Source organism: Musca domestica, unplaced genomic scaffold (assembly GCF_030504385.1).
Source record: "Musca domestica strain aabys unplaced genomic scaffold, Musca_domestica.polishedcontigs.V.1.1 4, whole genome shotgun sequence".
Lineage (NCBI taxonomy): Eukaryota > Metazoa > Arthropoda > Insecta > Diptera > Muscidae > Musca > Musca domestica.
Genome location: NW_026712328.1, coordinates 22,813,035 through 22,825,188, shown reverse-complemented (window position 1 = coordinate 22,825,188; position 12,154 = coordinate 22,813,035). Strand labels below are relative to the sequence as shown.

The 12,154-nt window shown below is 34.6% G+C and overlaps 1 protein-coding gene across 1 annotated transcript in view; it reads left to right on the top strand.

The window, feature by feature from the left end:
* Positions 1–11,780: 11,780 nt before the first annotated feature.
* LOC101897407 (uncharacterized) overlaps positions 11,781–12,154 on the top strand; it is a 166,088-nt gene continuing 165,714 nt past the window's right edge. The window contains exon 1 of the mRNA XM_020036741.2: positions 11,781–11,808. The gene's annotated coding sequence lies outside the window, so the exon portion shown is untranslated. The remainder of the gene's footprint in view (positions 11,809–12,154) is intronic.

Below are 12,154 nucleotides of genomic sequence, written 5' to 3'. Positions count from 1 at the left end.
CACCATGACCGGCGCTTGAGTTCTGGTGGCCAACCGAAGGTGCATATTTTCAGCTGACCTCTTTCGCAAGTAAACACGATATTTTTTTTTTGTTTACAAACTGCTGGACAACGACTTTTTTCTCATCGGAGACAACCAAATTCGGCAGTTCTCCACTTTCGGCCAAGCGAAGCAACTCTTTACATCTTTTGAGTCTATTTTCTTTCTGTTTCGGTGTAAGTTCTTGCACTTTTTGGAATTTCAATGGCTTTACCCCGAGCTCATTTTTCAATATTTGCCGAATGGAATATTGCGATATGTTCAGCTCACGAGCCATTTTTCGGCCACTGCGAGGCGGGTTTCGATCAAATCGCTTCCTTACTGTTAGAATCATTTCTGCTGATGTTGCTGTTTTCTACCGACCACTTCCTTGACGTCGGGCTACGCTACCAGTATCACGGTAACGAGCGATGGTACGAGACATAAAAGATTTATTTACATTAAAATGCTGGAGTGCTCTAACGATAGCCACTTGTGGTTTTCCAGCCAAATATAAAGAAATCACCCTTTTACGCTTGAATTCCCTCACGAATAACTTTTTTTCTGGAAAATTCTCATTCTTTTTGTACGCTTGTAAACAGTATAATGAGCTGTTAGTGGAATAATTTTAAAAGCTGTCGGATGAGTGGCTTAGAAATGACAGCACTCTGAAGTTGGTGGCAGTTTTTTTATCTCACCATGTATTTGTTCCGGTGCTAATACCCCACGGTTTTCCTTTCCTTACTGGCTTAATAATGCATTAGTTCCTGACACTTTTTCAAAAAAAAACCCCAATATATTTTCTTTTCGTTGTTGATTAAAATTCCCATTTCCTTTTCATTTTGCGAAAAAAAACGGGTGAAATCCCGTTTATGGTGTTCCACATAAATTTCCTCTAAAAATATGAAAACTAATGTGTCTATGCACACTTTCATTTCCTCGAGAGAGTGTTGTTGCTCCAAAACGCCATCATCACGGGTGCAGTGTAATACCATCAAACCAATGCAATCAGACCAACCCATTTCCTTATGTAGACAATTTGTAGTCGTTTGGTATGGCATCGACGAGCAGCTATCCATCCAGCTTTTCCACTATCAATCCCTGGATACTTAATGGAGACGACGGTGATGGTGATGATGGCGTCGGCCGTACATCCATCTATCCCACCATCAAATGCGCGCTTGAGTAAAAAATGATTGATATGTAGAGTTTTTTGCCTAGTTGTTATATACATGAGGATGTGTGCATGTATGTGAGTGGGTTGTGTGTGTGTTTATACCCTACACCACAAGGTGGTCAGGGTATTATGTCTTTGTGCATTTGTTTGTAACAGGCAGAAGGAAACGAGATAGACCCATAGTTCCTTTTGATGATCTGCATAGAATCACATTCTGAGTCGATTTATGCGTGTCCGTCCGTCCGTCTGTCCGTCCGTCCGTCTGTCCATGTATTTATGTAAACAAAGTACAGGTCGCATTTATTGCCCGATCCAGATGAAATTTTGCACAGACCATTTGTTTGGCCCAAGGACGAACCCTATTGAAATTGGAAATAATCGGTCAAAATTTAGATATAGCTCCCATATATATCTTCGTCCGATTTGCCTTTTATTGTGCACCAAACGTGTAATATCAGCCCGAATTGTATGAAATTTTGCATATACACCCGAATTAGGTCTGAAAATATGTATGCCAAACTTGATCGAAATCGGTTCAGATATAGCTATAGCTCCCATATATATTGTTTATCCGATTTGTTATTTTTGTCCACCGCCGCCGTAATATGCACTCTTTAACAACAATATTTGGGGAAATATATCAAATGCAGCTCAGAAATACATTTGCTAAATTTTATCGAGATCGGTTCAGATTTGGATATAGCTCCCATATATAACTTCGTCCGATTTACCTTTTATTGCGCACCAAACGTCTAATATTTGTCCAAATGGGATGGAATTTGGCACTTACGACCGAATTGGGTCTAGAAGCTAGTCAAATTTGGTGAAGATCGGTTCAGATATAGCTATAGCTCCCATATATACTGTTCATCCGATTTGTCATATTTGTTACCCACAGCCGTAAAATGCACTCCGTAACAATGATATTCAGGGAAATATATCAAATACAGCTCAGAAATATCTTTGCCAAATTTTATCGAGATCGGTTCAGATTTGGATATAGCTCCCATATATATCTTTATCCGATTTCAAATTAATTGTGCAGCAAATGGGCAATACAATTCCGAATTTAAAAGATACAAATGCTTAGGCATATTTAGTCCGTTGAACTTTAAGTTATAATTATAATCATAGCGTGTATGATTGAATTCTCCCATAAAAACTTTTATTGTTATGTGAAGCTCTACTAAATTAGCAAAGTGGTGTAGGGTATCATAAAGTCAGCCCCGCCCAACTTTAAGACTTTCTTTACTGGTTTTTTTTTTAATATTTCATACCAAACTCGAATATTGAATATTTTTTAAAATTGGAGAGTGTATAAAGCCCTGGGAATTTTTCATATTTCTATGATGGAATTCAAAATAAAGGTACAAAAAACTATCGTTGTGCGTGTGGATATTCACAAGAGCAACATAATAGATTGCCAAAATAATGATCCACTATCCAAAGAGGGGAAGTTATGGCACTCCTGCATGAGATTTTCGGTACCAAAAATCCAATAACGAAATAACTTTTAATAATGTTCAAATTTGTTTAAAAATATTTCACACACACCCGCCATCACAGTTTCACGAAACATATTTTCCATAGCAAATTTTACATCCCATTTGTTAACCATCATCACCTGCTGCTGCTCTTGGTACCCTTTCTAGTCTGTCGGGTGTTTTGGGTTTCAGATTTCATCTAAGTTTTGACCTAATATGGGTGTGAATTACATACATTTCATCATTTTTGTGTTTTGTTTTTTTTTGTCTTGATTTTAATTAAAAATGCATGACATGTGCATTTTAATTCGTTGGGTATCTTTTCACAGAGTGTCGACCAAACGGAGGTCCGTCTTTCTCACATACATACATACACACACAAACACTCACTCGTCCACAATGAAATGGAAACCAGCCAAGCCAACATTAGCATCACTCTTTATGTTTTATTAATGTTTTAGTTTAGCCAGAATGCGGTTTTGGTACTCGTAAATCACCCACAGTTGCCTCATTTTCTTGCAACCTTCAACACCAGCGGTAGCATCACTTCCACTTTCCGAAAAAAAACAGAAAAAACGTTCCGCAAAACCTTGCCACCATTATCCACATCATAGATGAATAAAATTGCTGCTGAAATTTTCGCGGACATATTCGCGGTTTTGTGTCGGGCATTTTGTGTGTGCAATTATAGTGTTGTAGCTGTTGTTGGCACGACATATATTATAAAATATGTTTAATAAAAGCTAAGCCGTTGTAGTACACATAGGTCATGCTTTCATGCTCATTTTGAATGCAGACCAGAAATTAAAACAAAATTCTCGGAATTTTTAGTGCTTTGACAAAAATTGTCCTTTATAATGGAAAGATGACATCTGTATTAATTTACTTTCATTCAAATTTGGCAAATAGGGACTAAACATTATAGATTTCCACACACGATTCGATTTTCGTAGCAGACAAATAATAGCGTCCTATAAACTTTTAGGAGGAGGAATCAAAAACATTGGTGAGCAGAAAATATTGTCATACGACTGAGTTTCTGATTTCAGGGTGGATTACTCCCAAAAGGAAGCCCTATTGATCCGAATTTTCTACATTGTATTTGTACCAAATTTAGTACCATTTAATACACATATGTACGAATTTTCAACATTTCCTACATACAGGGTCAGATAAAAAATTGCAACAAAGTCAAACGCCATAATTTGTACATTTTTTTTTTAAATTATATTGAATGAAAGTAAAAATGTCGGAAATAGCATCAAATTTTAGAATAACTTTAGATTTGTTCGAATTGGTCACCTTTGGCACGAATTATAGCCTTCAAACGGCCAATGAAACCGCCACACGCTGCCCGAATGTCGCGCTGCGCTATTTTGGCACAATCCCGGCAAAGCGCTTGCTTGAGTTGATCGACACTTTGGTATGTTTCAGTGCCAACCTTGGTTTCCAAAATACTCCAGACACAATAGTCCAACGGATTGGTATCCGGAGATTTTGGTGGCCATTGTGCGCTGGAAATGAACCGAGGAACCTCAATTTATAACCATTCTTGGGTGGTGCGTGCTGAGTGCGATTGTGCTGAGTCCTGTTGGAATGTCCAAGGTCTGCGGCAAAAAAGTTTGCGTGGCCAAGGCTTTAATACACCCTCCAAAATATTTTCCCGATAATATGCTGATGCCACGATCGATTAATACGAGCGGAGAGCGACCATCGACTGTTATGGCAGCCCACACCATCACCATGGTCGGCGCTTGAGTTCTGGTGGCCACCCGAAGGTGCACATTTTTAGCTGATATCTTTGGTATTAAACGCGATCATATTGTTTATTTACAAAACTGCTGGACAATGAATCTTTTCTCATCGGAGAAACCCAAATTCTGCAGTTCACCACTTTCGGCAAAGCAACTCTTTAACTCTTTTGAGTCTATTTTCTTTCTGTTGCGGTATAAGTTCTTGCACTTTTTGGAATTTCAATGTCTTTACCCCGAGCTTTTTTTCAATATTTGCCGATATGTTCAGATCACGAGCCATTTTTCGCCCACTGCGACGAGGGTTTCGATCAAGTCGCTTCTTTACTTTTCAAACCATTTCTGCTGATGTTGCTGTTTTCTTCCGTCCACTTCCTTGACGTCGGGCTACGCTACCAGTATCACGCAACGAGCGATGGTACGAGACACAAAAGATTTATTCACATTTAAATGCTGGAGTGCTCTGACGATAGCCACTTGTGGTTTTCCAGCCAAATATATAGAAATCACACTATCACGCTTGAATTCCATCACGAATAACTTTTTTTCTGGAAAATTCTCACGAAAATGCTTTTGTAAGTTTGTAAACAATATAATGAGCTGTCACTGGAATAATTTTAACAACTGTTGGACGAGTGGTTTGGAAATGACAGCTGTCTGAAATTGGTTGCTGTTTTTTCATCTCACCCTGTATCTCAATCCTACAATGATATTGCAATCTTGTTTCCAAATTTCAGGATATCAAATCTATCGATTCTCCCAAATGTTAAATTTTACCAAATTTAGTACCATTTAGTACACATAAGTACAAAATTTTTAAAATTTTCCAATCCAACAATTAGAGATACTCTGTTAAGAAAGTTGATCGGGCGCTTCTTCAATTTAATGGCTTAATGGGTACAGCGCTCTAAACAATTGACTCATTGAGAGGCAAGTTTGATGAAGATTATTTTGCCAATTGGCCGTCCAGACCCTACGATGTAACACCTTTGTGGGACTATGTTAAAGCTCTTGTCTATACAGATGAACCCGGTTTAATTGATGATGTGGAAGACAAGACATTAATTTCTCAGAAATGTTGGAAAAAAAATGCCAAAAGTGAACTAAGGGGATGGACCATTTGAGGCGCAGCCTCCGTCAACATTTGCATGAAACAATTTTTGAAAATTAAGTTTTTTAGACACCTCTATCAATTCATATAAAGATTTTATGCATTTTTCTGTACTTTATGTTTTTTTTTTTTGGAATACTTTTCGACACTTCTTAAGAAATCACCCTATGTTATTCTGCAGCTGTATTGTGTTCGAGTTTATCGAATTTAAATTAAATTAGCTTTGATTGGCCATTAAAAAATTTGGGATATTTCAACATACATATTTTCTGAAGTTGAATTGGAAAATTCCTAATTTTAAAAGAAGTATTCTTAATCTTAAATGTAATTCTGAATAACAAATGGAAATCAAATAAAATATTCAGAATTTTAAATTGAATTATCAAATGAATAATTCACTATGAAATAAATCTATCATCTCCTAAATGCTAGATTTAAATTATATACATCGGAAAATAAATTTTGAACTGGCTCCCAATCCAACACTAATTTCTTTGACCTTCACCAATGTGAAAATTAACGAAAATTGAAAGACAATAAGGTGTGTTAATTTGTTATATTTATATTAACAAGCTTTTCGAATGAGGTCGAGAAGATTTCAATGTCAATGTCTGTGTTAAATGATTGTTCATATTTAAAACCGAATCAAAATCATGTTCTTATTGCTCATACATAAGTTGTAATAAATATTGTTGGTACGACCAATTTAATGTTTTATAAGTTTCAGAGAAATTGAAAACAAGTAAAAAAGCAACAAGTTTGGCTGAACTTTGAATATCGTCCGCTATTGAAAAATATTTGTGAAATCATAAAAATGCCGAATACGCTATATGGGAGCTTTACGAAGACTTGGACCTGTATAGGCAATTTTCGGTCACAATACCCAATAGAAACTTTAAATGCGAATTTTGAAACAGTCCGGTGAATAACATCGCTAAAATCATCAAAATATCTGACATATACAGGTATTTGAGGTGGGAGGTAGGAGCTAGACCTGCATAAGCAATTTGAAATACCCAGTAGTAGGTATAATCATGAAAATACCGAATATAGAAAGGTATCGTTATATGGGGGCTATACGAACCTGTATGCGCCAACCCCACTTTGGTTATGCGTCCTCGTCGGGGAATTGTGTCCTGTTAAATTAATTTAGGGCTATACCAAAATGTGGGCCTGCACAGACCATTTTCTGTCTTAGGTTGTAGTATCCATTACGAACTTCAAATACCAAATTTGAAACAATTCCGATGAATAATGTCGCTAATGTCATCAAAATACCGAATATCGGGAGGTACCGTTATATGGGGGTTATGCGAAGACGTAGACCTGTACAGGCACTTTTCTGCCATAGGATGTAGTATCCATTACCAACTTCAAATACCTAATTTGAAACAATTCCGGTGAATAATGACGCTATAATCATCAAAATACCGAATGTCGGGAGGTACTATTATTTGGGGTGATACCAAAACGTGGAACTACATGGCCCATTTGCAATACCACATATCCACACACACATAATATACATTTGAGTAAAATTTTATCAACGTAGTTTATTTCGTTCGGACGCTAGAGTGATTTCCTCAGACCAACAGATATCGCTAAATCGACATAGAATTTTATGCTGATCAAGAATATACATACTTTGTCTAAAATGTATATTTCGAGATGTTACAAACGGAATGATAAACTTAATATACCTTCCGTACTATGATGGAGGGTATAAAAACATGTTTCCCGGAAATCATGTTGAACAGCGGTATGAAATATTCAAATGTCCTTCATAAAGCCATAACTGGTGGAGAACCATGGGAGTAAATCCATAATCTATACACCTATGGAAAATACTGCACACTAACATTCAGTATCTCAACTCTAGAGTACATTACGTAGTAATGTATAGTACCTTTGGGACGTATTTTTTAAAAAAAGCTGTGTTGACAAATTTCATGAATACGGCACAAAAAGTACAGAAGTTAAATGGTTTTATTTTCAGTATTTTGATCGCATCAATTTCAATTTTCAGTATTTTGATCGCATCAATTTTAGTTTTAATTTATCTCCAAGAATTAATTCATGATTAAGTTTTCCTATGATTATCTAGAATTAATTGAATTTTCATATGTGCAACATCTATTTGCAGAAAAAGAGACCTAACCTTCCCATTCAAAATCTCATATTATTAAATTATAGCTTCATTGAATTAAATTAAATGCTTAATTTAGCACTTTAATTTGCAATTACAATTTTCCACATCCCCCTATTCCGCCCAATAATCACATGATATTTGTCATATGTTTAATTTATTGAAAACTAACCCCACAGACACTCCCAATTTTTTTTGCTATTTGTGTCGAGAACAAAAACAAAATTTGCCAATTTTGCATGTCAAAAAGTCATATTGCAGTAATTTGTTATTTCATTGCCTTTGAATTGCAATTTGGGCAATGAAATGAGCTGCATTACACGAGCGAATAAACACAATGAACTCCGCTCGACCAACTAGGCACGGCATGTATACGAAGCGTCTATGCAACGCTTGCAAAAGCCATACTGCTTTGGAAAAAATTAATTTCTATGTTCCATTTTGTCATTTATATTTAAATTTTTGATATCATAGGCATGTTTTGCTTTTGCCTTATGTATACTATTTGTATTATTTGGTCAGTTTTAAATTATGGAAATAATGGGAAGGGGTGGAAAAAATTGTTTAAAAAATATGTTTTTTTTTGTGGAAAATTATTTGTAAAAAATAAATTAAGGTAAATCGAGCTGAACTAATTATTGAGGCAAACTTAAGTTTGTTGGAGAATTCGAAACATGTTAAAAATGTTCCAAAACTACCAGTTTACATCAAACAATGCACAAAATGTATTACACCATTGTACCGCTTGTAAAGTTACACCTACATTTTGAAATAATAGCAAATAAAGTACCAGTTGGTAATTTTTCGTACACTGCTATTAGTATATATATATATATATATATATATATATATATATATATATATATATATATATATATATATATATATATATATATATATATATATATATATATATGTATATATATATATATATATATATATATATATATATATATATATATATATATATATATATATATATATATACATGTATATATATATATATATATATATATATATATATATATATATATATATATATATATATAAAAGAGTAGTGAAATAACATATTGACTGACGAAACGGCTGAAGCTAGAATCTTGACGATGGCCAATTTTGGTGAGAAGGCTCGTGATAAGGCTGGGTTTTTTGAAATTTGTACTAAAAGGATACGAAAAGTACTAAAATTTAATAAAAATTTAATAATTTGTATTGAACAAACGAAATGAGCTAGAAATTTGGAATGAGAGCCACTGAAAGAGTATAGGATCAATCTACCAGAGGGTTTTTGGAAACTCGAAACATAATTGTACTAAACTTCTAAAATGGTACCATTTGGTATTATGAGAACGAATAGTGCTAAAAAATTTAATTTTGGTATGAGGATCCAGGATGAAAAGTAAGTTTGATATATGAAAGTGGTTTTGGAAATGTGTACTAAATGTGCGAACTCTACTAAATAGTACTAAATTTGGAACTGTTTGATTTAGAGTGAAGGGATGAAGCTGGAATTTTGAAGCTGGAAAGTACTAAATGGTACTAAATTTTGTATTGGGTAAAGGAAAAGAGATACAATTTTTAAATTTGATTTGGTATCTGAAGTTTAGTTTTTTATTTTGTGAAGGGATAGGACTGGAATCCTCAATTCTGATATCGAGGTCACTGTCGGTGTCTGGTTTAAGATATGGAGGTGGTTTTTGGAAATGTGTACTACAATTGTTCAAAGGGAATAAGTGGTACTTAAATGGGTATTGGGTGGAGGAACAGATGTTTAATCCTGAAATTTAAATTGAGATCTGTGTTGGTATCTGGAATTGAGATTTGGCGGTGATTTTGAAATGCGTGCTATATTTGTCCAAAGAGTAGTAAATAGTACAAAATTTGGTATTAGGTAAATAAATAGAGCTAGAATACCGAAATTGGATATTGATGTCTCTGTTAGTATCTTTTGGTTAGATGTGGAGGTTGTTTTGGAAATGTGTACTATAATTGCTAAATTGGATATTTGGTGAAGGGATTGAGCTAAAATTTGATATTGAGGTCATTGCTGTTTTCTAGGGTTAACATATGGAAACCTTGAAATAGTTTTGAACATTGTGCAGTGGTTTTACTAATATCCTCCTGCGTGAACTTCAAAATGAATGTTTTTGAAGACTTTTTGGTGATTAATGGCACTTAATTTAGTACCTTTTCGTTCTTTTAGACGAATTTTGACCACCTACAAAAATGACCATATTAATTAAATTTCAAGGATCTAGCTTTGTACAGGTACCAAAATCACAATGTTTAGTACATTTTTGGGAAGTGTTCCATATTATTTTAGTACGAATTTCCAAACATCACACTGAGTCTTGCACATACGCATTAATAGTGAAGTTCTATTCAAATTTAACATTTGATTCTGATTGGTACCTTTTTTGCCTCTTAGTTCGAGTTCCCAAAATCAAAATTGACCCAAATGTCAAATTTCATTCATCTAGCTTAACCCATTTGCCTATTTCTTGCCACATAATTTACAACATTTTGGTACTTTCCGTTTTGTTCGAATGTAGCAAATCTTAACTCTACACACCAATGACATTTCAATCGTTCGTTATACGCCAAACACCAAATGTAGTACTTTTTAGTACAGGTTGCATTTTAGTTCGGATTCCTCACCTTTTCACTCCAACTCATATGCCACAGAATTTTGTATTTTTCGTACTTTTTCAGTTCGATTTTTAGTACCTTTTTGCATACAGGGTTGCCCATATTCGACGGACCCATGCTTTTGCATATCAATGCGAATAATCCGTTGTAAAGTGGACCGAGCCATGCCCAACTGCTGAGAATGACGTTTTTGGGATGTTCTTGGGGACCTCTCAACACTGGCTCGAACGGCAGCGATATTCTCGGCCAATCGCCTTGGTCGACTTAATGGTGTTTTTAGAAGGGGCACTTCTCACGTTTTTTAATGTTTTAAAAGCACGTTGAGTTTTCACAATTGACTTCTTCTCTTGAATGTAAATGTCAACTATTTCAGAGCGCTCGCGTGGCGTGTATTGGTTCATGGTAAAAATCTGCTTCGACTGACGCTTCAAACGAATATGGGCAACCCTGTATTTAGTATTCTTTCTTTGCGATCTAGTTTAAAATATCCTTATCCTATCTCGCTTCTTCATACCAACAGTTCTTATATTAAACATTTCAAAGTTCCAGCAGTGCTCATTTGCAAAACACCGCGGCACTTCAGTTAGTACACCCATTACTTTTTGGATTTTAATTTCCATAATTGAAACTTGTGCTCTTTTAGTTCGAAAATCCACAAATTTAGGACTCAAATGATAGAATTTTGTCTTCAGCGATTCTGTCAGGCCGTTGAAGTGGAAGTGGGTAACTTACGAATCACCTTTTTTTTTAATTTTAAATAAATTGGCTTCTAACCACCCTATTATAAATAGGCGTAGTTTCACACAAAACACACACACATATGTGTATCACAAAATGTTTGCAATTATTTGCATTTATTTGTCAGAATAGCCTCGTTATCTCAAAATGTCTAGGAAAAGTGGTCGGAAGGAGGTTGTTTGGGTTGAATCACTTCCATTATATCCATTGTGTCTAGTCGTCTGTATTTTATCTGTTTAGACAGTTGAGATATTGCACATGTAAACTAAACTATATTCGCAAGGGGAGGATATTTGTAGCGAGGAAGGGAGGGGAGGTCTGTTGATACTGAAATATAACAAATGGCTATGATTAATATGACAAATATTGCATGTAATTATTGTTGTTCACACATTGGACTCAAGTAATTATATATTTGCTGACAAACACACACACGCGCACACATTTGTTGGATTATTTGTTTATCTTGGCGACCAGGCTTATGTCATCATCACGTGAATGCAAAACAACAGCAACTTGTGGAGTCGATTATGACAGGACATTTAATTGGTGTGCTCAACTGCTCTTTTGGCAGTAATTTTTCAGGATTTAAAAACAAAGAAATTGTTTTGATGTTTTTAATTATTTGAGTAAATAAATACAAATATTACTGATTATTTAGATAAATATTTATATATTATTTAAATCTATTTTTATTTATTTTACATATTCTATTCCATATTTGACAATTAAACGTAAGTAACTTCAACTGATTCTTATTTAGTAAATAGTATTACCATCAGAATGTAAATACTGAAACAAATCAAAGATGAAGAGGCTCTTAGATCTCACTTGTCCATACATGATAATTATTTAAAAAATTTGTATTTTTTTAATTAAAAAAAATGAAATACATAGTGAAAAAAATTATGACGAGAAAAGTTGTTTTTCGGGAATTTTTATATTCTCCAACTTATTAACATTACTTAACATTACTTTTCGCCAAGGTGGGTTAATTCCATTTCCCCATAGAATATTCTGAAATTGAGATGTGCGTTGTTCCCCATCAACATTTAGCATTTCCTTGAAATACTATTCTTT